This window comes from Callithrix jacchus, chromosome 14 (assembly GCF_049354715.1).
Source record: "Callithrix jacchus isolate 240 chromosome 14, calJac240_pri, whole genome shotgun sequence".
NCBI classification, from domain to species: domain Eukaryota; kingdom Metazoa; phylum Chordata; class Mammalia; order Primates; family Cebidae; genus Callithrix; species Callithrix jacchus.
In genome coordinates, this window is record NC_133515.1 from 103,620,601 (window position 1) to 103,648,568 (window position 27,968).

The 27,968-nt window shown below is 46.1% G+C and overlaps 1 long non-coding RNA gene across 1 annotated transcript; it reads right to left on the minus strand.

The window, feature by feature from the left end:
- Positions 1-638: 638 nt before the first annotated feature.
- LOC128929543 (uncharacterized) lies at positions 639-13,021 on the minus strand. The gene is made up of 3 exons (XR_008476150.2): positions 12,876-13,021; positions 11,299-11,362; positions 639-1,019 (listed from the first exon to the last, which is right to left on the minus strand). It is a non-coding gene; the product is annotated as an uncharacterized LOC128929543 (long non-coding RNA).
- Positions 13,022-27,968: the final 14,947 nt, after the last annotated feature.

A 27,968-nucleotide genomic window follows, 5' to 3' on the forward strand; every position in this document is an offset into this window, starting at 1 on the left:
GTTCAAAATAGAAAAAAGCATCACTTTATACTTTCGCAAGAAAAAGTCTTTACAATTTTAATTACTAGTAGGAGCATTTTTAAACAAGGCCACAAAATGTATAAATTGACTTCAATATGTCATTGTTCCAACATAAATCACTGCAGATAGCCTCCTTCATGTGGGACAATCTATCCTAAGATGATGTAAAACTCCAGGTATGAGGCCTTAGCACTGGAAAAACGGAAGACCTGGTTATGAAGTAGGCGTGAGGACAGGACTGGAAATACAGTAGAAAGAGGTACAGGGCGCTACAAACTTTCTGCAGTAATGGAAACAGTCTATTTGTTGTTGTGGGTAGTGATGATATGAATGTGTACAATTGCCAAAACTCATAACTGCACATTTAAGATCTGTGCCTTTTGTTTGTTGTTATTAATAACTCAATTAATAAAAACCTTTAATCTTACTACCATTTATAATTACTCCAAAGAAAATTAAATACTCAGGTGTACACTTAATAAAACATGTACAGGATCTATATGTTGAAAAGCACTAAATGCTAACGAAAGAAATCAAAGAAGGCTTAATAAGTGGAAAAATATCTTATGTTCATGAATTGGAAGATTCAACATAGTAAAGATATCAGTTCTCTCCAAATCAATCTGTAGGTTTAAGGCAATTCCTATTAAAATCTCAGCAAGGCTTTTTTGTAGATATAGATAAGCTCATTCTAAAATTTATATAGAAAGGACGTGCCCTAGGCCAGGTGTGGTGGCTCCTGCCTGTAATCCCAGCACTGTGGGACGCCGCGAGGCTAAATCACTTGAGGCCAGGAATTCGAGACAAGCCTGGCCAACATGGTGAAACCCCATTTGTACCAAAAATAGAAAAATTAGCCTGGCATGGTGATGCATGCCTGTAATCTCAGCTACTCAGGAGGCTGTGGTAAGAGGATTTCTTGAACCCGGGAGGCAGAGGTTGTAGTGAGTTGAGATCGCGCCAGGGCACTCCAGCCTGGGGACAGAGCAAGACTCCATCTGAAAAAAAAAAGGGGACATGCTCTAGAATAGCTACAACTATCTATCTGAAAAAGAGTAACGTAAGAGGACTCGACACAATATTAAAGCTACTAATTAGTAACAAAAACAATGTGGTGTTAGCAGAGGAACAGACACAGAGGTCAATGGAAAAGAACTGAGAATCAAGAAATAGGCCCATACAAGCGCGCTTAATGGATTTTTCTTTCTTTCTTTCTTTCTTTTTTTTTTTTTTTTTTTTTTTGGCAGAGCTAGCTGAGGTTTTATTTTGGACAAAAAAAAAAAAAAAAAAGCAATTGAATTGTTTTATAGCTGGAGGCATGGGCAAGGGTGGTCCCCAGGCAGTAAACTCCCCTGCGGTGGGCTGAGTGCTAGGACTGAGCCTCAGGTGGTTAAGGATCTCGTTAAGGATGGCCCCCTGCACAGCAGCCTCCCTCCCAGGCTCTGGGGCAGCCGCAGGAGGCGCAGGCTGGGAGAGGCTGCCCCGGCTGTCCACTTGGGCAGGACGTCAGAAGACTCTGACACCAGCTTCCCATTGCGGGTCTTGATCTTCACAACCACGTCCCTGGTGGAGCTGGTGTGGCTGAGAGAGCTGGAGCCTGTGCCAGAGTCAAAGCTGGAGCCCAGGCCGTAGCTGAGGCTGGGACTTGTGAGGCCCCCATAGGCCAAGCTCAGATCACCTGCACAGCCACCGGTGATCGTCATATGGATACTCATGTTTGGCATCCCAGACTTCAACCAGCTCTCCTCGCCCTTCAGCAGCCCCCTGTAGGTGGCAATCTCGATGTCCAGGGCCAGCTTGACATTCAGCAGCTCCTGGTACTCATGCGGCTGCTTCGCCGTGTCCTGCTCGAGCCACTGCAAGGGGACTTCCAGCTTGAACAGCTTGGCATTGGCATCCTTAACTGCCAGCTCCCCATGCTGCTTGGCATCTGCGATGGCAGCCTCCAGGGAAGCCCTCTGGTCTTTGAGGCCCTCAATCTCAGCCTGGAGCCGGCTGATGTTTCAGTTCATCTCAGAGATCTCACTCTTTGTGCGCTGCAGGTCATCCCCATGCTTCCCAGCCTCATCTGCAGCTCCTTGTACTTGATCTGGTGCATGCTCTTCACCTCAGCCCGGCTGTGGTTGGCGATCTCCTCATACTGCACCTTGACCTTAGCGATGGTGCTGTCCATGTCCAGGGAGGAGCTGTTGTCCATGGACAGCACCACAGACGTGTCGGAGATCTGGGACTGCAGCTCCCAGATCTCCTCTTCATACAGCTGCCTGAGGAAGGTCATCTTGTCAGTCAGCCCTTCCAAGTGAGACTCCAGCTCTACCTCGTTCATGTAAGCTTCATCCACATCCTTCTTGATGAGGACAAATTCATTCTCAATCTCTGTAGCTTATTGATCTCATCCTCATACTTGTTCTTGAAGTCCTCCACCAGCCCCTGCATGCTGCCAAGCCGCGCCTCCAGCTGCAGCTTCTCCTGGCCCAGAGTCTCCAGCTGCTGCTGAAGGTTGTCACTGTAGCCCTCGAACATGTCCACGTTGCTCCGAGCCGTCTTCTGCTGCTGCAAGAGGCTCCATGTGGTCTCCAGCATCTCATTTGCTGTTCCAGGAACCGCACCTTGTTGATGAAGGAGGCAAACTTGTTGTTGAGGGTCTTGATCTGCTCCTTCTCCTGGGTGCACATGGCCTGGATGTTAGGGTCCACCTCCAGGTTAAGGGGGCTTAACAGGCTTTGGTTGACCATGATGGCGGTGATGCCTCCCATACCACTGGTCCCACCATAGGCTCTGCCCAGGCCACCCCGGAAGCTGCTTCTGTCCAATGGGGAGAAGTTGAAGGAGCTGATGCAGCACTGAGCCCACTCATGTAGGAGTGGCTGCTGAAGGCCCAGGAGCCAAAGATGGACACCTTGTAGGACTTCTGGGTCACTGTGATGGACATGGTGGAGGCAGGAGTGAGATTCCAGAAGGAGCGGAGAAGCCGCTTCTTTGTGGCTCAATTAATTTTTGACTAAAGTACAAAAACAATTTAATGGAGGAAGGATAGTCTTTTCTTTTTCTTTCTTTTTTTTTTTTTTTTGAAAAGGAGTCTCCATCTGTCTCCAGGCTGGAGTGCAATGACGCAATCTCAGCTCACTGTAACCTCCGCCTCCCAGGCTCAAGCGATTCTTCTGCCTCAGCCTCCCGAGTAGCTGGGACTACAGGTGCCCACCACCACGCCTGGCTAATTTTTGTATTTTTAGTAGAGACAGGGTTTCACCATATTGCACAGCATGGTCTCTGTCTCCTGACCTCGTGGTCTGCCCTCCTCCACTGGGATTACAGATGTGAGCCACTGCACCTGGCCAGAAGGATGGTCTTTTCAACAAATGGTATGAAGCATTTGGTGTTTCATAAGATTGCATAAGATGTCCACAGGGAAGAAAGAAAGAAACGGTGCCTAAACCTCACACCACAGGGGCCCCAAGGAAGGAGAGCTGTGCAGACCCCAGGCACAATTAGTGCTTGAAGAGTATCTTAGTTTATAGTGTTATTACTCAGCTCTTTCCTTTATATAATCCTTTACATATAATCATATATTAGTTTACAGAATTCGTGTCTGAAGTATAACTTACTGCTTACATATATCTAGCTTATATAATCACACTTAGTACTTATATCTAGCATACTTAATTCCATATAATCTTTCTATATAATCATATAGGTATTGTAGTCAGAGCTGTACTGACACATTTAGTACTGATTTATATAATCCTTCCATATAACCATATAGTAGTTTGTAGTAGGAGGAATGCCTAGAGCAGTCACAGAGCGGAAGCAGTACATGGGAAAACAGCCAGACCAGGACAAGAACCAAAGACCCAGGCGGTGGCATCCCTGCCTGAAAGGGCATACGATGTATGGCAGGCTTGGAGCAAGAGCCTCTGCTTCCGAGAAAGGATTTGGAGTACCTTACGTCCAGTTCCTGTGGAAAGTAGGCCTCAGGCCTGAGACACTGCAAATAACAGAGGGAGAAGAACCCCTCTGGTGTGACTGGGTCATGGCGGTGGTACACCCTGTCAGCCTTTTCTCACTTCTGTGCTAGCTCAAATCATCCTCCCATAAATATCTTAGAGAAGAGCACAAGTCTGTCAGCTCCCACTGCATTGGCTTACAGTATCTTTCTATTAGAAATCCTTTGAAGTCTCCAGCCCCCACATAAAAAGTGTTGCACATAGCCCACGTCCTTGCCTCAGTGACCTAATGGGGGTGGACCCCTTTTTGTACATGACCCTCTACTACTGTACCCAGCATAGCCCCCTACTGCGCATGGCCTACCTCTCAGCTCAGGTGACATACAGGTGGCCCCCTCGCTTGTTACTACGTGATTCTGTATGTCCTATCACTAAGCCTATAGATGATGACCTCACTCACGACCCTTTCCCCTGCTTGTACCTAATAAATACAGATGCTTCTGCACATTCGGTGCCTCACTGATCTCCACTCATAGGTGGTATGGCCCCCTGAGTCCAGCTGCTCTTCTCCAGTTCTTCCGTGTCCTATCTATTTAATTCTCAGATCCTGCACCTCAGCACAGCATAAGGGACACCCCATGACCCTGTGGGGCCAACAGCCCTACAACACCTAATACAAAAATTAACTCAAAAAGCATCACGAACTTAGATGTAAAATGTCAAACCATAAAACTTTTAGGAAAAAAATAGGAGAAAATCTTCCAGATGTAGGGATAGGCAAAATTCCTATACTTGACACCTTAAGCCTAATCCATATAAGTGAAAATGGTTGCACTGGACTTCATCAAAATTTAAAATTTTGCTCTGCAGAAGCCTGTGTGAAAAGGATGCAAAAACAAGCTACTGACTGGAGAAAATATTTGCAAATTACATATCTAACAAAGAAACAGTATATAGACTACATTTTCACATTTAAAAAAATATTTGCTGTTTATCTTATGTCACTTATACCTCAATAAAGCTGTTTTGTTTTTGTTTTTGTTTTTTTGAGACAGAGTCTCGCTCTGTCACCCAGGCTGGAGTGCAGTGGCGCAATCTCGGCTCACTGCAACCTCTGCCTCCTGGGTTCAAACAGTTCTCCTTTCTTGGCCTCCTGAGTAGCTGGGATTACAGGCATATGCCACCATGCCCAGCTAACATTTTAACATTGTTAAAACTCAACAGTTAAAAAAAAGATTCAGCTAGAAAGTGGGCAGAAGACATAAACAGATTATTTCACCAAAGAGGATATACAGATAGCAAATGAGCATGTGAAAAGACATTTCACATCATTAGTGTTACAGAAATGCAAGTTGCTTAGTGGCTTGAATGCACAATGGTTTTAATCCCTTTCTACCTAAAATTTAAAAAACAGCTACAGGCAAGGCACAGTGACTCATGCCTGTAATTCTAGCACTTTGGGAGGCTGAGGTGGGCAGATCACCAGGACAGGAGTTAGAGACCAGCCTGGGCAACATGGTGAAACGCCATCTCTACTAAAAATATAAAAATTAGCCAAAGGTGGTGACACGCACCTGTGATCCCAGCTACTCAGGAGGCTGAGGCAGGAAAATAGCTTAAACCTAGGAGGCGGAAGTTGCAGTGACTGAGATCACGCCATTGCATTCCAGCCTGGATAATCGAGCGAGACTCTGTCTCCAAAAAAAAAAAAAAAGCAGCTAAAATTTAAAAAGTGACACCACCAAATGCTAGTGAGGATGCGGGGAAACTGGTTTCCTCCTACCCGCACGACCTCTTCCTGTCATAGACAACCATTCCACCAATGGAGCTAATATTGCCGGGAAAGGACGTTTTACCAGGGCAGGAGAAGCAAGCATCGTCTTACATCCCTTGCCCTCTGTTTCTCCTCATACATGTGTACCTGTTTGTAACTGAACGTCATAATAGAAAATGCTGAAGACATCATGATTGGTGGCTCCTGAATAAGCCTTCAGACACCATTCCTACATTCATGAGAATCTGCCCTGGATTCTGCCCAAGTGCAGGCTGGGGGCAAAAGCAGATGAGTTGCCAAAAGACCACATGGAGAAGAGACACCAACACTGGGGACAGACTCGTGCCAGTTTGGAATCCATCCATTGAGCTGATTTCTCATTTTGCAAAATTATTTTCTACACCGGCTATTTCTTAAATGACTTCTGGTTGACTTGAGTGTAACATTAAGATAGAAATGTGTTGGCAGGGGAAAAAACAAACAAACCAGACTTAAAAGAAACATTGAAGCTGGGCACAGGTGCTCACCTGTAATACCAGCACTTTGGGAGCCTGAGGTGGGAGGATTGCTTGACCCCAGGAGTTCAAGGCCAGCCTAGGCAACATAGTGAGACTCTGTCTCTACAAAAAAATTGTAAAATTAGTCAGGCGTGGTGGTGCATGCCTGTGGTCTCAGCCACTCAGGAGGCTGAGGTGTGAGGATCATTTGAGCCCAGAAGATTGAGGCTGCAGTGAGCTGTGATCACACAACTGTATTCCAGCCTGGGGGACAGAGAAAGACCCTGTCTCAAAACAAACAAACAAATATTGAAATGTTGCTTAGTCATGAAACTTACAAAATTTGTTTCCACTTAACATGTGGCTACTTACTCAATCATATTATCTGGTGAAGGAGAGTAAAACCGTGACACTGACTGACTGTTTACAACAGGGCAGCACATTGCTTAGTGCTCGTCAGCTTTCTAGAGAAGCTGAACATCACGTCCAGTACTTTGCAAAATTCTTTCAGATCCTCACAAGCCAACTCAGTAGTCTACAAACAGGCTCTCATTTTACATTTAACTTTGAAAACATATTTACAACAATTTAGAATCATTCTTCTCAATGTCCTTGCCTCTCAGCTGCACAGCTGGATTTTAGTTGGTGTGAAATGAAAAACTGGGTTGTAGGTAAACATTATAGCAATTTCAAGCCTCCTGTATTTTCATGAATCTTCCAACATTTTATTACTGTTATAATTACCTACTCATAATAATGTCGGCCCCTGTTATGTGCTGGCCCCTGGACTAGGAGAAACAGTTAATATTTGTGTTACCTTGTCAGTAAGTGTCATTGCTGAGGCTCAGGAGGGTAAGGGCGAGCTTGCCCAGAGCTCCATGGCTGGGAAATACGAGAGCCAGGATTTGGATCCCGGACAGTACGCTTCACAGGCCATATTCCCTTTAAAAACGAAGGTGACGCCTTGGCAGGCCATGTGATTTGAGGTGTGGAAGTCTTTCGGTTCATGCTGTAGTTACTAGAGATGGTCTTAATTGTCAGACAGCTCTTCAACAGTTGGGGCAAATAGGCAAACATAACTATCAAATCATAATGACCATACCAACTGCATTAGTTTGTTCTTGCATTGCTATAAAGGACTACCTGAGGCTGGCTAATTTATAAAAAAAAGAGGTTTGACTCACAGTTCCACAGGCTGTACAGGAAGCACGGCTGGGGAGGCCTCAGGAAACTTACAATCATGGTGGAATGCGAAAAGAAAGGAAGTACATTTTTTTTTTTTGAGATGGAGTTTCTCTGTTGTTACCCAGACTGGAGTGCAATGGCACGATCTCGGCTCACCACAACCTCCGCCTTCTGGGTTCAAGCAATTCTCCTGTCTCAGCCTCCCAAGTAGCTGGGACTACAGGTGAGCTCCACCATGCCCAGCTAATTTTTGTATTTTTAGTAGAGACGGGGTTTCACCTTGTTGACCAGGATGGTCTCGATCTCTTGACCTCATGATCCACCCACCTTGGCCTCCCAAAGTGCTGGGATTATAGGCATGAGCCACCACGCCCAACCAGGAAGTACATTTTACATGGCTGGAGCAAGAGGAAGAGAGTGAAGGAGGCACTACACACTTAAACAACGAGATCTCATGGGAACTCATTCGCTATCGTGAGAACAGCAAGGGGGAAATCTGCCCCTATGATCCCATCACCTCCCACCAGGCCCCTCCTCCAACACTGGGGATTACAGTTCAACATGAGATTTGGGCAGGGACACAAATCCAAACTGTATCACTACCTAAGCTCATTTCTTCTGCTACTGACCACTTCTTCCTTCCCTTGACCGGCGTGTGTGGGTAGGAATACATACTGAATGATGCTACTAAATCCCTGGTCTGGTTTCTGGGTTTGGTTTTGTACTTCGCTACTAAGATTATTTCTGTTGGTCAGTGAACCTCTGGAACTGTAGTTAGAACAGCCGGTAATACATGTCTCATGAAAGTTACATGGATGTGTATGTACATATGCGTATGTTGGAATGACCCTTTAAATCTTGATTTCAGAAATCTGGAATATTTATGCTTATACTCAAATAGAGAATTTGATCTGAGATATTTTAAGTAGAATCACTAAAAATAATCAGTTGCAGCAGATTTAGAAAGTTATCATTAATGCTCGAAATATGGCATTTTCTGCTTATTTACACTTCACAATGTATCAAATAGGATCTCCAACATCTTCTGAAAATATACAGTATTTTCTCAAAGAGTTAAGCAAACTGGGGCAAAGGGTAAATAAGAGAAAAATGATATGAAACCAGGGGAGAGGCTAGGACACAGAATGCATGCTGTACAGTGTGTGTCACTGATTGCGTCTCATTTTAAAAATAAAACGGCACATCCCACTTTCCTAAAAAGGTGGCTTCTTGATCAGGAATCTCCATCTCTGTTACAGCAATGAAGCTTCTTGCCCTTTTTAACACTTCTTTCTTTCTGCCCCACCTTAGGAAATATTCCATTTGATTCTGTCCTTGTTTTTTTTTTCTAATAGGCAATCTTCCACAGCAGCCGTCTGAGACAATGAAAAATCACTTGAGCTTTTTAAAACAAATGATCGTGAGGAGCATTTGAGGATTCATTTGTCAAGTTAGTTGGAACGTCTTATGTGGGCAAGCTCATGTTTCCAATTTGGGACTTGGAGCAGGCAATCAGCTGTGTCGCATTCTCACATCCGCTTGACGTCAGCCCTGAGAGCTGCGGTATCTTTAGCAGCTCACTGTGTATGGTGATAGCAAGTGTGTGCGTTGTCCTCATGGAAAACAGCTCACTTGATAGTTTATGAAGCTGCAACTTGGCAGTGCTATCCATGACCTTTCTTCTAGAAATTGCTGTTGCCACTAGCACATAGTGGACAACTCTGAAAGGGAGAATTTAGCTTTTCCATGGACTCTCCCTTTCCTATGAAGATTTTGTAGTAAACCCTATACATAAAATCATGGTTTATAAAGAGAAAACATTGATAGTTTTTTTTTCTTTTTTGTTTTTTGAGATGGAGTCTCACTCTGTCACCCAGGCTGGAGTGCAGTGGCCTGATCTTGGCTCACTGTAACCTCCGCCTCCCGAGTTCAAGGGATTCTCCTGTCTCAGCCTCCTGAGTAGCTGGGACTACAGGCAGGCACCACCACACCTGGCTAATTTCTTTCTCTTTCTCTCTTTCCCTTCTTTCCCTTCCTTCCTTCCTTCCTTCCTTCCTTCCTTCCTTCCTTCCTTCCTTCCTCTCTCTCTCTCTCTCTCGCTTTCTGTCTTTCTTTCTTTCTTTCTTTTCTTTTTTTCAGACCAGGTTTCACTCTGTTGGTCAGGCTGGCCTTGAACTCCTGACCTCAGATGATCACCTGCTTTGGCCTCCCAAAGTGCTGGGATTACAGGTGTGAGCCACTGTGCCTGGTTGATACATCAGCATTTTGAATGGATGAGCTGCATATGATAAAAATTAGGCCAGGCATGATGGCTCATGCCTGTAATCCCATCACTTTGGGAGGCCGAGGAGGGCAGATCACTTGAAGTCAGGAGTTCCAGACCAGCCTGGCCAACATGAAGAAACCCCGTCTCTACTAAAAATACAAAAAATTAGCTGGGCGTGGAGGTGCACACCCATAATCCCAGCTACTCAGGAGGCTGAGGCACAAGAATCACTTGAACCTAGGAGGCAGAGGTAGCAGTGAGGAAGCCCAGGCCACGTGTAGATTCTCCAATTAACAGCCCTAGCTGAGGTTCTGCCCAACAGCCAGATAAACCACCAGACATGTGAGTGGTGACATCTCCAGGGATTCCAGCCCCTAGCTGTTGAGTCACTCTTAGCCATTAAGTCTCCCCAGCTGAGACTCCCGAGCCATCCCACTGCCATGTCCAATTTCTGACCGCAGAATCTGTGAGGGTGGTCAAATGGTTGTTATAAGCTGCTTAGTTCAGGGATAACTGGTTACACAGCAGTGGTAATTACAACAAATTAGAAAGCACGTCTGGATTAGAATCGCCTGGCCATCTCATCCTCCAAATCATAGACACTGAAAAGCATAAGCTTCCACTTTAGTCTTCCGTTCACTGACATTATTGCGAAGATCTTCCTTTCCCTCTGCTGAATATCACTGTAGAAGAGAAAACCCAAATACTACTGAACTTGTTACTGTGTCTAAGAGTTGTATTTGGAAGACTTAAACAAACAAACAAAAACTAGTTCAGAAGTGTGTCGCACGTCTCACTATTTTATCAAGACCAGGGAGGCTTTTTTTTTTTTGAGACAGAGTTTCACTCTCGTTGCCCAGGCTGGAGAGCAATGGCACAATCTCGGCTCACCGCAACCTCTGCCTCCCGGGTTCAAGGAGAACCTGCCTCAGCCTCCCCAGTAGCTGGGATTACAGGCATGCTTCTCCATGTTGGTCAGGCTGGTCTCAAACTGCTGACCTCAGGCAATCCACTTGCCTCGGCCTCCCAAAGTTTTGGAATTATAGGGGTGAGCCACTGTGCTTGGCAGGAGGCTTTATAAAGTAACATGAATACCTAAACCAGTATTACTTTTATATTCCCATCTGAAAAGAAAAGCACAAAATAATCAATTGTGTCACAGAGTATCTGGGAATCAGCCAAGTAACCTTTAGCAAGCCTCTCCATTCAGAAGGCCAAATGGAATAATGAGAAAGACGAAATCAGAGGGATCCATAAGCCGAGGTTCAAAATAGTTCATCCACATGTGGTCTGGGTGATCTCGAGCAAGTTACTCAACCGCTCTGAACTTCAGTTTCTTTATCTCTAAAACAGGATTGCCTAATTATGCTCCTAGCCACAGGGCTGTTATGCTGACCAGATGTGCTGTTCAGAAATACGAAAGCACTTTGTACAGTGAGAAAGACTAATTGTGAATAGAAAAATGAAAGAAAAACAAAATCACCTAAATGTGTATCCAGGCAATGTAGGCCAGTGTCAAAAAAGGCAAAGCAAAAAGCAAAACAAAATTATCTATGACGTTTTCTTTATTAAATATCAATGTCCCTGGCAGACACAGGTGCCCGCATTTACCTGATATAGTGATAGAGGATCCAGGAAACGGAGTAGCATTACTTCACTGTCTTCCCTGCAAACCCTGTTGATACAAAAAAAAATTTTTTTTGATACTGAGTCTTGCTCTGTCACCCAGGCTGGAGTGCAGTGGTGGGATCTCAGCTCACTGCCACTTCCGACTCCCGGGTTCAAGCGATTCTCCTGCCTCAGCCTCCCTAGCAGCTGGGACTACAGGTGCGCACCACCAAGCCCAGCTATTTTTTGTGTTTTTAGTAGAGATGGGGTTTCACCATGTTGGCCAGGCTGGTCTCGAACTCCTGACCTGATGCACCTGCCTCAGCCTCCCAAAGTGCTGGGATTACAGGCTATACCAAGTTTTATACTGCTTTGCTTTGAGCAAATCCATCTTCTGCTGCTAAAGTGCTTCCTTCCCCAACACTCTCACTTTCAAAACAAGTCTGTGATTGCTTTGCAAAGACTCATTTCCAATTCAGATTCCTACAATAAGCTGCCAGTCTTCTTGGGTCTTCTATTTCACAGTTTTCTGTCCAGCCAGCAGCAGGCCTAGCCCTCTCCCATTACTCAGTGAATTTCAATGTGAATGTTCTCTTTTCCACGTGCATGGCTGAAAGGACCCTCAGAGACCAGCCAAGCTCGTCATTTTACAAAACAGAAAACCAAGACCTAGGAGAGGAGCAGGCTCACAACCAGGTGTCACAATGTATTACAGAACGGAGCTCCTCTTTCCATAAATAGTTTTCCCCTCGTTATTCCTGCATCGAGCATGTGTTCCAGACTGCCTGCTTGACATCTCCAGATGGATGACTAATAAGTTTCTGAAACTTAACTTGTCCAAGCAGAACTCTTGATTCCACCCACCCAAACGTGTTCTTCCCCCGGTCCACCCAATCTCAGTTAATTGCCCAGTCGCTTAGGCCAAAAACCCAGGAATCATACTTGATTTACTTATTAACTACTTAATTTTTTTTTTTTTTTAATTTTGAGACTGAGTTTCACTCTGTCACCAGGTTGGAGTGCAGTGGTGCAATCTCAGCTCACTACAATCTCTGCCTCCTGGGTTCAAGCGATTCTCCTGCTTCAGCCTCCCAAGTACCTGGGATTACAGACACATGTTACCACATCCAGCTAATTTTTATATTTTTAATAGAGATGAGGTTTCACTATGTTGGTCAGGCTGGTCTCGATCTCCTGACCTTGTGATCCGCCTGCCTCAGCCTCCCGAAGTGCTGGGATTACAGATGTGAGCCAGTGCGCCCAGCCTGATTTATTTCTTTTATCTCACTTCCTACATCCAATTCGTCAGCAAGTCCTGTGGCGCTGTCCTCAAAATATAGCCAGGATTTGCCTACGTCTTACCACTCTGATGACTACCAAGACCCCATCACCTCTCAGAGGGCTTCTATTACAAAATAGCCCCCCAGTGAGACTCCCTGGCTTCACGCCTGTCTTTCTTGAGTCTTTTCTGCATATAGTAGCCAGAGGGAAGTTTTAAAACCATAAATCAGATCACTTCACTTCTCTACTGAAAGGGCTCCAATGACTACCCATCTCACAATAAAATCCAAACTCCTTACCGTATGCTTTAAGGTCCTGCACAAGGTACCCTGCCTGCTTCTCAGGCTCTGCCTCCTCTTACTGACTCCCAAACACTCTGCAGTCCAGGCTTTCTTGGCTTCTTGCTTTTCCTGGAGCACACCAAGCTCATTTCCACCCAGAGCCTTCACACTTGCTGCGTCCTCTCCTGAAATGCTCTCCGCCCACATCTTGGCATGTGTTGCTGCCTTCGTTAGGTAGGTTTCTAATTGAACCTACCTTGACCATCTTTCAAAAGAGCATACTCTGTCACTCCAATTCTGTATCCTGCTTTACTCTTTTTTTTTTTTTTTTGAGACAGGGTCTCTCTCTGCTTTCTAGGCTGGAGTGCAGTGGTGTGACCTCAGCTCACTGCAACCTCCACCTCCTGGATCCAAGCGATTCTCCTGTCTCAGCCTCCCAAGTAACTGGGACCTGCAGGCACATGTCACCATGCCTGGGTACTTTTTTTTGTATTTTTTTGTAGAGACGGGGTTTCACCATGTTGGCCAGGCTGGTCTCAAACTCTTGACCTCAAATGGTCTGCCTGCCTCAGCCCTCCAAAGTGCTGGGATTCCAGGCGTGAGGCACCATGCCCGGCCTATCCTGCTCTACTCATCCTTATAGCACCATCTCCACATGAAATCACACCACACGTGTTCACACTCTTGTTTACTGTATGTCACCACTGCTGTTCCTGAAGCTCCATGAGGATGGGGACTTAGTCTGCCTCGGTCCCTTGTTTTATCCAGGATGCCTAAGACAATGTCTATTACATAGCAGAACGTCTATGTGACGTATTTGTTGAATGACTGAATCAGCAAACTTGCATAAACTCTGGGAAAATCCAAAACTTTTTTAGAAACTACTTTTACACTCAACACATGATGGAAATGCATATCTTTTTTAGCACATGGCTCATGTAGAGGCCATTTTATCTGTGATGGATTTACCACAGGGCCATAGTGCTTACAAAGAAGAGAGAGAATCAAATATCCTAAAGTGCGTTTGGTGCAAGGAAGGTCCTGCCTGGGCACTGGCGTTCTGGGTGGGACTCTGTCTTCCTGCAGCATAGTTAGGTACTGACGGACTCAGACTTCGGTGCATTCCCAGGACATGTGGCCTCCAGCAGAAAGGTGGGTCACTTCCAAGCAGTTGAAGCATTTCATCTGTGCAACATAATTTAGAACTCTTCCAGAATCCATTTTCTCAGTGGACCTCCAGGAATTCCCTGGCAGGAGGGAGTCGGACCTGCAGGGGGAGCTGCCGGCATGCATCCATTCCGGAGAGCCTCAGAAAATGAGGGTCCAGAAATCTAGCTATTCCTTCAAGTGGGATGGATTTAAAAGGTCATCGAATTTTATAAACATCCAAAATATTCTCTTACTCCTGCCAGAGCCTGAGAAATTGAAAGATTCTTAAGACAAAATCTCAAGTGGTCAAATTGCATTTATACAGCCTGTATACGGCAGGATTTTATATGGACTCTGGGGCCACTTCCTCTTCATGGATAGATTTGAAAGTCCCTTAGCTCCTTGTCTACAGACATTGCCAAGGTGGTGACTCCAAAATTTCGTGAAGAATGCACAAGAAACACTGTCAAAATTCTGCCTGGAAAAACACAAGAAGCCAGCTCTCATCATCAGATAGAAACTCTTGTGGGTTTATTGAGGAACCCAGAATCTCGCTTCATGCAAACAGGAGCAAAACAATGTGATCTTCCTGTTCAGAGGCCGAAAAATACTCAACAAAATGGAAATCATTGTATAAATCTTTGTGTATTTACAACACTACAGCCAGGTCAGAATTAATGATCAAACCTTGCTTCTAAGTTCACACTAGTAACTCCATTAAGCTCTCATGAAGCTGGTCTTTTTGGGGGGAGTCAAGGTTTGCTTACTCTCAGACTCCAGTCCTTCAAGGCAACCGTTGGCAATGACAAAGAGCACTAGTTCCCATCCCACTGTCACTCTAACAAGAATCAGAATCGTGAGAAGAAAAAGGGGGCGGTTCCTCTCCACCTGGTGTCCTGTGTTAGATCTGGGGAAGGGCAGGAGGAGACCTCAGCTAAGAGAGATGGGCCTGGGACTGCCTCCAAGGCAAGCCTTCAGGTCTCCACGGTGTCCTCAGCATTTCCTTTTCAAGCTTGTGAATTCCTGGACTTATTTCTCAAGATCCGAAAACCAAAACAGCCCATGGAAAAATATGTTTTTCAAGGCTGCTGGTTCCTTGTCCACACGGTCTATGTCAGTGTATCTGATTATGTCCACAGATCTCAGCAAGCTGTGACTGCAAAATAAGGACTCATTTAAATTGTAATGACTTGGAGTCATTATCTGCCCAAAAGAGAAAGAAATTCAAGCCCTTTCCCTTGGTTCCCTTCCTCAGGTTCCATATTTGTGTACTATTTCTTACATAATTAGTAGCTCTACAGGAATGCATCTTACAACTAACATCCAAAATTAAAAAGACAACTCTTGGAGTTCGAGGTGTTGGCCATTCTTGGCTGTCTGATGGTCATCCTCAGCCTGTGTGCTGAGAAGTCACTCATCTAGTCATCCCTGCTTGCAGTTACCTGCACTGGGATAACTGGAGCTGGGAGACAATGGAAGTTTCCATTCTCAGTGCCTCCCAGGTTTGTTGCAGTCTCCCTGTATCACCAGCATATCAAACAGGCATGGAGGGAAGAGAGGCTGCTTTGGCTGTGAATGTGAGACATACATACGTTGGATCTGTTGGGTTTGAGACACCGACATTTCCATCTCTGCCTCTTGAAGGGTAGAGGCTTGAGGGCCTCTGAGATTCTTCCAGATTTTTCATGCCAAAAGAAAACCCTGCGATGGTATATGCCGATACTTGATGACAATGGAAAACGGGTTGTGTGCTTTTGGGAAGAGTCTATTAGGCATATGGAAGGTGCTCTGGTGTTTGTCCCTTGCTCTTATGGCCTTCCCATCAATTTCTTCGTTCGTGACACATTCATGCATCCATTCTTCATTTATTCATCCCCCTCTCCTGTCAGTTCTCAAAACGTTGTATTTGGGGCTCTTCCGCCATGTCTTTTCTCACATTGCATTGTGTCACCAATGCATGTTGGGTAAATGAATGGAATGAGAAAGGATGAGGAAGTCATGTTTTGGCAAGTACTCCCAAGCAGGAAGAGAGCTGCAGCAAGAAAGTAACCAGACCACCCCCGCCCCTTAAAAAGCAAACAAACAAACAAAGAAAACCACAGATGGACATAAAACTCAATGAACTCCATGTCATTACAATGAAAATAACAATCTTGGGATGTTAGTGGAGTGTTATTGTGGGGACAATGACAACAACAGCTGCCTTTTTTGTGCTGTTGATAATAATTACTTGGGCACATTTTATTTGCCAGGTGTGCTGCCGAAAGCTTTTTTTTTTTTTTTTTTTGCCAATCAGTTTGAGTTTATGAGGTTGCTCAGGTTAGCCTTGAACTGATGACCTCGCCTTCGCAAGCGCCATGACCTCCGGCGGGAGCCACTTTGGACCCCGGTTGCAGAAAGCTTTATGTGCACACTGTGTATCTAATGGATGCGTATTACCTCATTTAACCCTCGCAATGACTCCAGGAGGTGAGAATTATTACCTCCATTTATATATCAGGAAACTGAGGTCATTCCTACTGTATAGCTGGTAAGTGGAAGGTGGAATTCAAAGCTGGTCAGAGTGACTTCAAAGCTCAGACTCTGTCCGCTCTAGTATCTTGCTACTGACCTCATCACTACGTCCAGTCTATATGATAAATGGTGATCCTATTGCAGACCCTGAATCATCATGTCATTTCTTAGTCTTAGAAAGTACACGGATGTGCACTACCAGGAAAGAGTCCTTCCCAAATGCTCAGTTAAAATGTCTTAGTTCTTAGTTGGTTACTCTTCAAATGCCTGGAAATGTTGCTTTTGTGGAGATCTTTTTCCCAATCAGTAAAACAAATGAGGAATTACAGTAGTTTTCTTGAGATCAAACCCCCAGAAACACACATGGAATGCCAAACACAAATGCACCACGACTTTGCATAAGAGAAGAGTTATATATTTTGGTTTGGTTCTAAAATCTTAAGAAATCATGTCCCAGACTAGTTTAAACACTTGAGCCATAAAACACATTGGCCTACTGGCCTATGGGATTCAGAGAATAACCCATAATAACTCAATCCAAAGTCCCTATCCTGGGTCCCTGTCAAAAGCTGAGTCACTAATTTTTTTATATGTATGAACTGTATGATGCTCCCCCATCCCCCGCAATGCCACCAAAGGCTTTTCCTTCCATTTGCCCCTACCACTGTGGGGCTACGGCTCAGCCTGAAAACAAAGGCCCTGAAGGCATCAGATTAATCTCCTTCCAGTTTATTCTTTCCCAACATGATGCAAGTGAAGGTGCTTGGAAGCAAGCACTGTAAATTCATAGGCGGAGCTCAGGGTTTAAACATATTGCACAGTGAACTTCTCTTTTTCATCTTGGATAGCCCAGCCTCAACGTAGTTCACTAGACTTTCATGCCATATTTTGTCTTCCTTCTGAGTCGCGAAAGAAAAAAGAGGTTAAAAAGCACGCCTTTGGAGTCAGAAGGAGTGCTCTTATGTCTCAGCATTGTCCATTCTCTGAGCAAGTCACTTCAATTTTTAAAGTCGTATCTGAAAAGTGGGGTTCTAATTGCCCATCCTGCCTTCTCTCTTTTTTCCTCACTTGAAAATTCTTGACACGTCAGAAGCCAAGAAGAGTGCCTAAGGTTGAACGAGAAGCTTTTGTCACAGTTCTTCCTCCATACTCCGTTCGTCATTCTAATTATTAGGAGAGAATACAGAGCCAAGCACAGCGGCGTGCTGTCGTAGTCCCAGCTGCGTGGGAGGCTGAGGCATGAGGATCGCTTGAGCCCGTGAGTCTGAGGCTGCAGTGTACTGCGATCGCTCCTGTGAAGAGCCACTGTACTCCCAGCCTGGGCAATATGGTGAGACCCCATCTCAAAAAAAATAAATTTTTAAAAGAGAGGGCACAGCTGGTTGGGTTCCAGGAAGACTGAGAGTCCAGCAATGCCACCAACGGCCCCAGCAAAGCCATCAGGAAGGGACTTCATAGTTTCACTGACATAAATTACGGAGTATTAGTTAGCTTTGGTATTGGTCAATATAGTGGGTTGAATAGTGTCCTCCAAAATTTATGCCACCAGAACCTTCAAACTATGACCCTATTTGGAAATAGGATCTTCGTAGATGCAATTACTGAAATGGTGTGAGATGAAATCATCCTGGATTTAGAGTGACTCTAAACCCAATGACTGGTGTCCTTGGAAGAACAGGCCAGGACACAGAGAAATGAGAAGGCCATGTGAAGACAGGGGAAGAGATTGGAGTGAGCTATCAGAAGCCAAAAACTTCTCTACTAAACACTGGAGAGGCAAGGAAGAGTCCTCCCCTAGAGCCTGCGGAGGCAGCACGGCCCTGCTGACAGCTTGAGTTCAGACTTCTAGCTTCCAGAACTGTGAGAGAATTAAATTTGTGTGGCTTGAAGCCATGCAGTTTGTGGTTCTCTGTTATGACAGCCTAGAAAACTAATACAGTTATTCTCTGCTTCTTCACCTGAACAATCTCACTTTGTCTTGCTATAAAGTTTGATCTCTGAACAGCATGTGAATGCACTGAATGAACTCCTGGTACCTGAGGAGGGATTTAGAAAGAAGAGAACAACCTCCCATCACACTCACAGACACACTGCCTGCAAGATTAAGACCAAATTCTTTAGTGTGTCCTTCACTACATGCCAAGATCTGACCAGCCCAGTGTTTCTAGGGTCAGCTGAGTTGGAAGTGGATTCATCCCACACCCAGCCACATGCAACTGTTCAGTCCTCAGGACATTCTTGTCCTCTCCCATCCAAAACCAACTCATCCTCAAGTTCTAGGTTCTGTGCCACTTCCTCCAGGAAGTACACCTTAATCCATCCTGTATCCACAAGGATGCTTTTGGTTGGGACTGCAAAAATACCTAACTCCAACTGCCTTAGACAACGAGAGGAATTTATAGTTTCACATGACTGAAAGCCCCAGAATAAGAATGGCATTAGGTAAGAAATAGTCTGGTGGTTCTAGTTTATTTCCGACTCTTCATTCACCTTCGGCAGTTAGCCTCACTGGAAGGCTGACTCACCTCCTGTTTACAAAACAACTCTCAGCACCTCCTGGGGCTTCCTCCTTCAAATCCAACACTAGGTTCAGCCTTTGTTTCAGCATTCCCTGCCAAAGTCTCAGTCTTCACTCTGATTGGTGCATCTTGGGATGGACCTGAACCAATCACTGTGCCCAGGGGGATGGCTTGCCCTGATTGGCCAAGCTAGGTCTGGTGTTCAACATCTGAAGCTGGGAAGAAGAATCTACCTCGCTGGAAACACGTGGTTCTCCAACTAGGAGCAGTGATTGCTAGAAAAGGGGCAGGAGGAATGGATGGTGAGAGACGACAATCACATGTTCATTTCTTTCACACCCTCTTCTGTGTACCTAATACATTCGTCCTCAGTTCCATCAAGGCACTGACCGTCCTTGCCATGCGTTTTCTTTCAGTATCTGTACCTCCCTCTGAAAACTGCACACTCCTTGTGGTCAGAGAGTGTGTCTTGCTCGTATTTAGGTCCCAAGTTAACTTTTCACATCGTTGGTGCTCAATAAAGTTTTGTGGAAGTGAATTACATTTTAAAAAGGAAATCGAGAAAAAAGTTGTTTTCAGACGTTTAGATTCCCAAAGGATCCTATGACGTTGTTTTCCCCACGTTGAATAATCCCTTCTCTGGTAAGCAAGGCTAATCGTAGGCAGCAGAGCGGCTCTCACGTGCCGAAACCAGATACATTTAGAACATTTTCATCATTAAAAACGAAGCCCAATGTCCCCTGCATTTTTTGTGTGTGACTGTATGCATCGCTATAAATAGAAGTGGAAAAACACTGAGACTATGTGAACTCAGTTGGCAGGGGCCCTGCATTCGGACCCCCAAATATAGCCTGCTGACAATTTGCCACAGGCATGATTTTTCCACACAGTTCATCATTTTATACATTCTGAGCAACCATCCTGGATATTTGTTCCACAGTACATTTTTTCCACTTCGTATTCTGGCCAAATGTGTGGCTTTTCCTTTAAAAAGAGATGAGAATGTCAGGCACAGATAAATATATACCCCGGCGCTTGGCTATAATGCAATTCTCCGCAGGCAGTGCTGTCTCCTGTCCGTGGGAGTGCTTTAACTCTGGAAGCCTCCGGAAGGCCTGGATCTCACACGCCCTCTCCCATAGCTTGAGCCAATGGCAAGAACCCTGAGGAGAAGTTTCAGAGAGTGGGAAGCAGACCTCGTTTTCCGTTCAACAGAACCAGACAGAAAGGGAAGCTCGGTGAGGGGTTTCTGAGGCGGACCTCCGGGAAGCCGTCACTTTGCTACTGTAGGGGACCACCTCGGAAAGTAGCCGTCAGTCTCAGAAACTTCCCCAGCGTTGTTATACTGTCACTCCGCCTACATTTCTCTCCTTTCTCCTCCCCACCCCTCTAACACCGCCCAGGTTCCAAAGTCCAGCCTCACTGCCGGATTTGATAAGCTGATACAGGCATGTCCCTGTACCAGCTATAATCAGCCATGTCAAATCTGACGACTGGTCCATGTCAAAAATGTCAACTGGATCTGAGTGTGAGATCAGAACAGACTTTCCAACGGGCACCATGTAGTTAGTGAGAGCCTAGATTCCTAGGCTAGACTGTAGAAGCCCATGTAACCCAGATGTGCTAGTGATGTCCTGGGTTGAGGCTTCGGGTCAGCTTTTGCAAAGGAAAGAACCTCACTGGGCTCTCCATTTAGATCCTCGCCCTTGCTCCTTCCCTCTCCTTCCTGTCTCAGATGCGAATGATGGATACCTGGAGGTCAGCTGCCATCTGAGCTCCAGGAGCGCAAAGGCCACAGCTTCTCGAGTAACTGCAACAGTCCAGGGCTGCCTATCTCTAGACCTTTTTACAAGTAGAAAGAGGCAAAAGAAATAAGAGAAACCTGTTCAAATCATCCACTGTAGGCAGCTTTCTGCATCATGCAACAGAACATGGTCCTAGATTGATTCAGGATAGTTCTTTCTGCAGCTCCAGGGGTATGGACTCTTGACTTTAAACAACTGGGGGCCTAGATATCTTTTTATTTCTGTTTTTTTTTAAAGACGGAGTCTCACTTTGTTGCCCAGGCCTGAAGTGCAGTATCGTGATCCTGGGTCACTGCAACCCCCACCTTCCAGGTTCAAGCAATTCTCCTGCTCAGCAGCTGGGGTTATAGGCACATGCCACCATGCCCAGATGATTTTTGTGTTTTTAGTAGAAACAGGGTTTCACCATGTGAGCCAGGCTGGTCTTGAACTCCTGACCTCAGGTGATCCACCTGCCTTGGCCTCCCAAAGTGCTGGAATTACAGGTGTGAGGCATAGCAGCTGGCAAGATCCTGGAGGGTTTCTGGGTGCTCAGTGGCTTCAGCCAGGGCCACAGGCTGGTTCTCAGTAGGTCTGTGTGAGCAGCAAACAGAGCCCAGAGGCTGCAAGGTCAGGCCTGCGTCTGCTCTGAGGGACTGCAGCACAGCCTAGAGCTCCCAGTGGCATTTGTCAAATGGTGGCAGCAGCCCTGAGAATTGTGTGTGGTTTCTGATCACAAAGTTTCATCTTTCAGCAGCATAGGACTTTGCAGAAAGGGACAATGGCTTTTCCAAGAACCAAAGACTGAGTCACTGCTATTGTGTTGGGGTGAAGAGAGAGGGATCAGAGGAGATCTCTGGGCAGAGACAATCTTATTACTATTGTTACTTTTAGTAATTCTAATAACAGAGTCGCAAGTTTTTATTTTTGTTTTATTTTAATAATAAAATTTATTTTTCCCCAGAATATTGTCACTTATATTGACTCATTTAATTCCCACAACAGCCCTCTGACATAGGAGATCCAGGAGTACTGCATTCTCATTTAAGAAATGAAGAAACTGAGGCTCAGAAAGGGTCATCAGCTCTATAGGATCACACAGAGAATCAGATGTGATCTCAAACTAAAGGTAATACTAATCATAGTGGCATCATCCAGGGTCTGCACAGGAAACAGTGGCATTCTCCGAAGAGGTGGTTCCTGAGAGTCCAGTGAAGGGACTATTTACAGAAGTTGGCGCAGGATTAAGGGTATACAAGAAGGGAAGCATCTGAGGCCAGCAAGAGCAGGAATGCCCTGCCACCCGGACGCCTGGAGGAGCAGAGAGAGCAGGCAGAACCTCAGTGAGAGCTGTACCTGTAGGAGGGGGCCACCAGGCAGGAACTGCAAGAAATACAGCCATTGCCAGACCCGCAGATTGAATACCTTTTAGCTCTTCCCTCCCAAACCCTCCCATTTCCTGTTGCTGCCTCCCATTGGGCAATTACGCCCATTGCATGCAGTCCATGAGGTCAGCTTCCCACAGCTGAGGGCCCGTAGAGAAGGGTCAGAGAAGATCCGGAGGAAAATGGAAAATACCCAGCTATGATCGGCTGTGGCCTGATTACACAGCAGATATGATACTAGGGAGTTATGTGGTGGTTTCCTGTAATCCTCGCCATAGTCCCGTGTAGAAGAAACTGCATCTCAGATGGCCAACTCAGATGTATAAGAAATGAAGCATTTGGCCGGTGTGGTGGCTCATGCCCATAATCCTGGCACTTTGGGAGGCTGAGGTGAGTGGATCACTTGAGGTCAGGAGTTCAAGACCAGCCTGACCAACATGGTGAAACCCCATCTCTACTAAAAATACAAAATAAGCCTGGTGTGGTGGTGCACACCTGTAATCCCAGCTACTTGGGAGGCTGAGGCAGGAGAATCGCTTGAACCCCTGGAGACGGAGTTTGCAGTGAGCTGAGGTCATCCCATTGCACTCCAACCTGAGCAACAAGAGTGAAACTCTGTAAAAAAAAAAAAAAAAAAGAAAAAAAGAAAAGAAAAAAAAATGAAGCATTTATAATTGACATTTTTAAGCATTTATTTTAATTTCTAAATGGAGCCTCCATTCTCATAGGTGGTGGGAATTTTATGTCAGCTCATGGTTTCTTCAGCCAATTCTGGATCCCAGCACTAACTAACCCCTTGAAAACGTCTTCCAGGGGCTTTGTGTGTGTCCATGCGGTTTCCCGAGTGCCCAGTCAGCAGCTGCATCTGTCCATGCTTGCACACTGACGTCTCTCAAGGCATCCTCGTTTCCATCTGGTCTGTTGTCACTGGACTGAATTAATGAGTGCCTGTCCCGACTATAAGATCTCTCTAGGTCCTATTCTCTTTCAACCCTGTAGGGAACTCAGGAAACATTGGGCTATTGTCCATAATGTGGTGGTGGTGGTGGTGGTAATGGTGGTGGTGATGGTGGTGGTGGTGGTGATGGTGGTGGAGACGATGGTGGTGACAGTGGTGGTGATGGTGGTGGTGATGGTGACGGTGGTGGAGACAGTGGCAGTGATGGTGGTGGTGATGGTGGTGGTGATGGTGATGGTGGTGGTGACGGCAGTGGTGGTGGTGATTTTGATGGTGATGGTGGTGATGGTGACGGTGGTGGTGACGGTGGCAGTGGTGGTGGTGATTGTGATGGTGGCGATGGTGGTGGTGGTGGTGGTGACGGTGGTGGTGGTGCTGGTGGAGGTGATGGTGATGGTGGTGGTGATGGTGATGGTGGTGGTGGTGGTGGTGGTATCACTCGAGGCTGCCTTAGTCCAGCCAGCACACAGCCTTCTCTATCCATTCTCTCTCATGTGGACCAGTGGGGGAAAATTCTGAGTCTTGACACTTCAGGGCTCCATTCGGAAGGCAAGGCAAAGTATTCTTTGGAGCCAAATTTCCAAACAGATCTGGAGTCTCCATTATGCACGATCCGGTAGGGGTTTGGCCCAGAATCATCCTCTCAGGGTCATGTGGTAACATCTACTCAACCCTCTTGCTTCTCCTCTCCTCCTCCTGCCTCCTTTCCCACCCACCTCCTGCCATCGACTCCAACCTACAGAATCTTTAAACAATCACTGGGGTATTGAAAGAATGGCTCTGAGTAATTAGGCATATTTCTGTTTCCAAATCTACTGTTTATGTGTAAGCTTTATTCTCCAAGTCTTTCAAGGACAGGATTTTAAAGTTCAAAGGCCTAGATTTTTGCAACCTGAAGCTTTTTCTTTTAAAAAAAAAATATTTTCTCTTATCTCTGCCATGGGAAAATTAGGAGCTCAAAGATTGAGAGTTACCATCTTGGTTGTGTGCCTTCTCTGGTGGCATCCCTTCCCCAGGGCAGTCAGCCTCAGCTGCCATCTGAAAAAGAAGGACCTGAAATTGCAGGAACTGCTCAGTATGAAAACCATAGCAATAGTTAATGCAGAAATGGAATCATCATGAAGCTCACGAAGCTTCAATTTCAGGGTCTCCCTTTCAAGAGCCCCTTCCAAAACCTTGGGAAGACTCAAGGAATAGATTAGCATGTTTTTATAAAATACACAAAAATCAAGATATAATATTTGAACAACAATTCCTTAAGACCACTCTCTCCCACTCAGACTGTGTTTCCACCACCCTTCTATTTGTGTTGGGTGGTGGTGTGGCTGTTGGGGGCTTTAGCCAATGGGAAGTTGAGCTGCCTACTGTCTACACAGTAACATCCTCAGGCTGGAGTAGGGCAGTGCATACCCTCTACTTTCAAAGGCCCCTCTCTTCTCCTCCTCCAGCTGCGATTCTACCCCAAGGGCAAGGAGTCTGCATGGCCAAAGGGAGCTTCACTTTCTTCTAGGCCACTCCCCAGGTGTGGCAGCCATGGGAATCTGCCTCTCAGATCTCCCTTCAAGAAGAGCATGCTGGTCAGCTGCAGGGGCTGCAGTTAGCTGAGACCTCCAGCCAGAACAGCATCAGGATCTGCCACAGCATCTGAGCCAAGGCCACATTTTCACCAGGCAGCCTTCAGCTAAAGAGAGACCACAGCAGGAACCCTAGTGGCTGGCCATTTCTGCCAGTGGGGGATCCTTCTCATGGGCAGTCTTTGCACCATAGCTCCCAATTGAGTTGGACCGGGTTTCATCAGGCGGCATCCCATTCTGAGCCTGTACCCGGTTACTCTGCTACTTCTCTAGTTCCTTTCACAGGTTCAGATGGGCACTGTGGTATGAAGTCTTTTTCTGCCCATTCCTGCTTCACCCTTCTATTATGTTAACAAGGCTTACCTCCTACGCAGTCTCCAGCACTCCCAACTGATGCCATTTCTGCTACCCGGAGGACCTGACCTGTCACCATCGATGCGGGAAGTGACCTGAGAAAGCAGGCAATAAGAGAGGGCATGGCACTTTGATCAGCTAGCATGAGGGCTCCATCCCAGGTGATCTGGGATGCACAGAGGGTGCCTAGGATGACACAGCAACCCAATTGCTATAATTTCAGTGACGCTGACCTGGCAAATTGCTCTGATGGTGGGAAGATCCAAGTGGTGGATGCCCCTGATGACTTTGGCTCCCAAGACCCCTCTGAACCCTCAAAGCCAGCAGGGATGGCCGCTTCTATCAAGAGTCAGCCCTTTCTCCACTGTGTAGATGTATCTCTCCTATATGACAGCAGGGTCCCCGTCAGGATCTGCCCCCTTATCCTTTCCTGGCTGTAAAGCCAATAAGTAGGATTAAGTAGCAGTATAATCCAGCTGGGGACAGGCTAGGCTTGATAAGGAAGGAAAGCAAGAACCCCAAAAGGTGCTGCAAGAATGAGCTGCCATAGACCAATGGGCGCTAAGGAGGGTCCAGGCAGGGAGGGTGCTTGATCAGTGTGGGGCTTAAGACCAGCTGTATTAGTTCATTCTCATACTTCTATAAAGAAATACCTGAGACTGGGTAATTTGTAAAGAAAGGAGGTGTAATTGGCTCACAGTCCTGCGGGCTGTACAGGAAGCGTAGCAGCTCAGCTTGGCTTCTGGGAGGCCCCAGGAAACTTACAATCATGGTGGAAGAAGAAGGGATGCAGGCACATCTTACATGCCAGTGCAGGAGAGAGAGCAAGAGAGGGAGGAGGTGGTACACACTTTTAGACAACCAGATCTTGTGAGAACTCTAGCATGAGAACAGCACTGGGGAGATGGTGCTAAACCTTTCATGAGAACCTGCCCCCATGATCCAAGCACCTCCCACCAGGCCCCTCATCCAACACTGAGGATTACAATTTGACATGAGATTTGGGTGGGGACACAGATCCAAACCGTAGCATCCCACCCCAGCCCCTTCGAAATCTCATGTCCTTCTCACATTGCAAAATCCAATCATGCCTTCTCAACAGTTCCCCAAAGCCTTAACTAATTCCAGCATTAGCTCAAAAGTCCAGAGTCTCATCTGAGACAAGGCTAGTGCCTTTCACCTATGAGCCTGTAAAATTAAAAACAAGTTAGTTAACTTCCAACATACAATGGGGGTATAGGAATTGGGTAAATACTCCCATTCTAAAAGGGAGAAATCAGCCAAAAGAAAGAGGCTACAGGCCCCACTCAAGTCCAAAGCCCAGCAGGGCAGCCATTACATGTTAAAACTCCAAAATGATGTCCCTGATTCCATGTCTCACATCAAGGGCACAGTGATGCAAGGGGTGGGCTCCCAAAGCCTTGGGCAGCTCCACCGCTGGGACTTTGCAGGATTCGGCCCATGCAGCTGCTCTCATGGGCTGGCATGGTGCCCTGAAGCAGTAGAGGCACATGGCAGTGTTAATTGCCAGAAGCCAGAAGGTCACACCCATTGTAACAACTGGCAAGGCTGGAGTGGCAGCCAACAGAGCTTGACTTGCAGAGTGAGGGAGAGATGTTGACAGAACACAGCAATGCTAGTGAGGGGCAGCCCATTCGTGGACTGCCGTGTGTGTGTGTGTGTGTGTGTGTGTGTGTGTGTGTGTGTGTGTATTTATGTGTGTATGTATAAACTGGACTGGAGTTAGTTTTTTGAAAAATATGACTTTTTAATTTACTCCATGTCATTTTATTTATTTGTATGTGTGGGTTTTTTTAGATGGACTCTCACTACTTTGCCAAGTTGGTTTCGATCTCCTGGGCTCGAACAATTCTCCCACCTCAGCCTCCTGAGTAGCTGGGATTACAGGCATGCGACGCAGTGCCTGCTTGGAGTCAGTTTCCAGAACTGAGAATCATTGACTGAGAATCAGAAATATTTTGCCTTCACGTGGAACGGACAACACACATTTACAGTTTGCCCCAGGGCTCTTTGACTCACTCACTTGCTTTCTGTCTTGCTGTAGTCTAGAGAGATCTGGATTGTTTGGGCATCCCACGGAGCATCTTATTGATCCATGAAATTGATGACATCTCTTTTTTTTTTTTTTTTTTTTTTTTTGAGACAGAGTTTCTCTCTTATTTCCCAGGCTGGAGTGCAATGGCGAGATCTCAGCTCACTGCAACCTACTTCTCCCAGGTTCAAGCAATTCTCCTGCTTCAGCCTGCCAAATCCTGAGTAGCTGGGATTACAGGCATGCACCACCATGCCTGGCTAATTTTGTATTTTTAGTAGAGACGGGTTTTCTCCATGTTGGTCAGGCTGGTCTTGAACTCCTGACCTCAGAAGATCCACCTGCGTCGACCTCCCAAAGTGCTGGGATTACAGGCATGAACCACCACACCTGGCCTTTGATAACATCTTTCTAATTTGGCAGGATGAGAAAGAAGTAGCTGGTCTGCAGACGACTTGGTAAAGTACATGTGCTCTTGAGGGTGAGGAAGAACTTATGAAGATTCAGAGACTGGCATATCAATAAAATTTTTAGGGATTAAGTGATCAGAGGCATACCCAGGCATCTTCTCCAAAGTAAAAGAGAAATTGCTACATTTTGCAACCCCTATTGCAAAGCAGGAGGCACGATGCCTGACAGGCCCAATACACTCCACACTTAGGAAGGCTATTCCAGCCCATCTGGCAAGTGACATGGAAGGCTGCCAGCTCTGTGTGGCCAAGGGCAGAGTGGGGCCTGCAGCAGGTCCAGGCTGTGGTGCAGGCAGCCCTGCCGCTTGGGTCATTTGATCTGGCAGTCCCTGTGGTGCTGGAGGTGTCAAT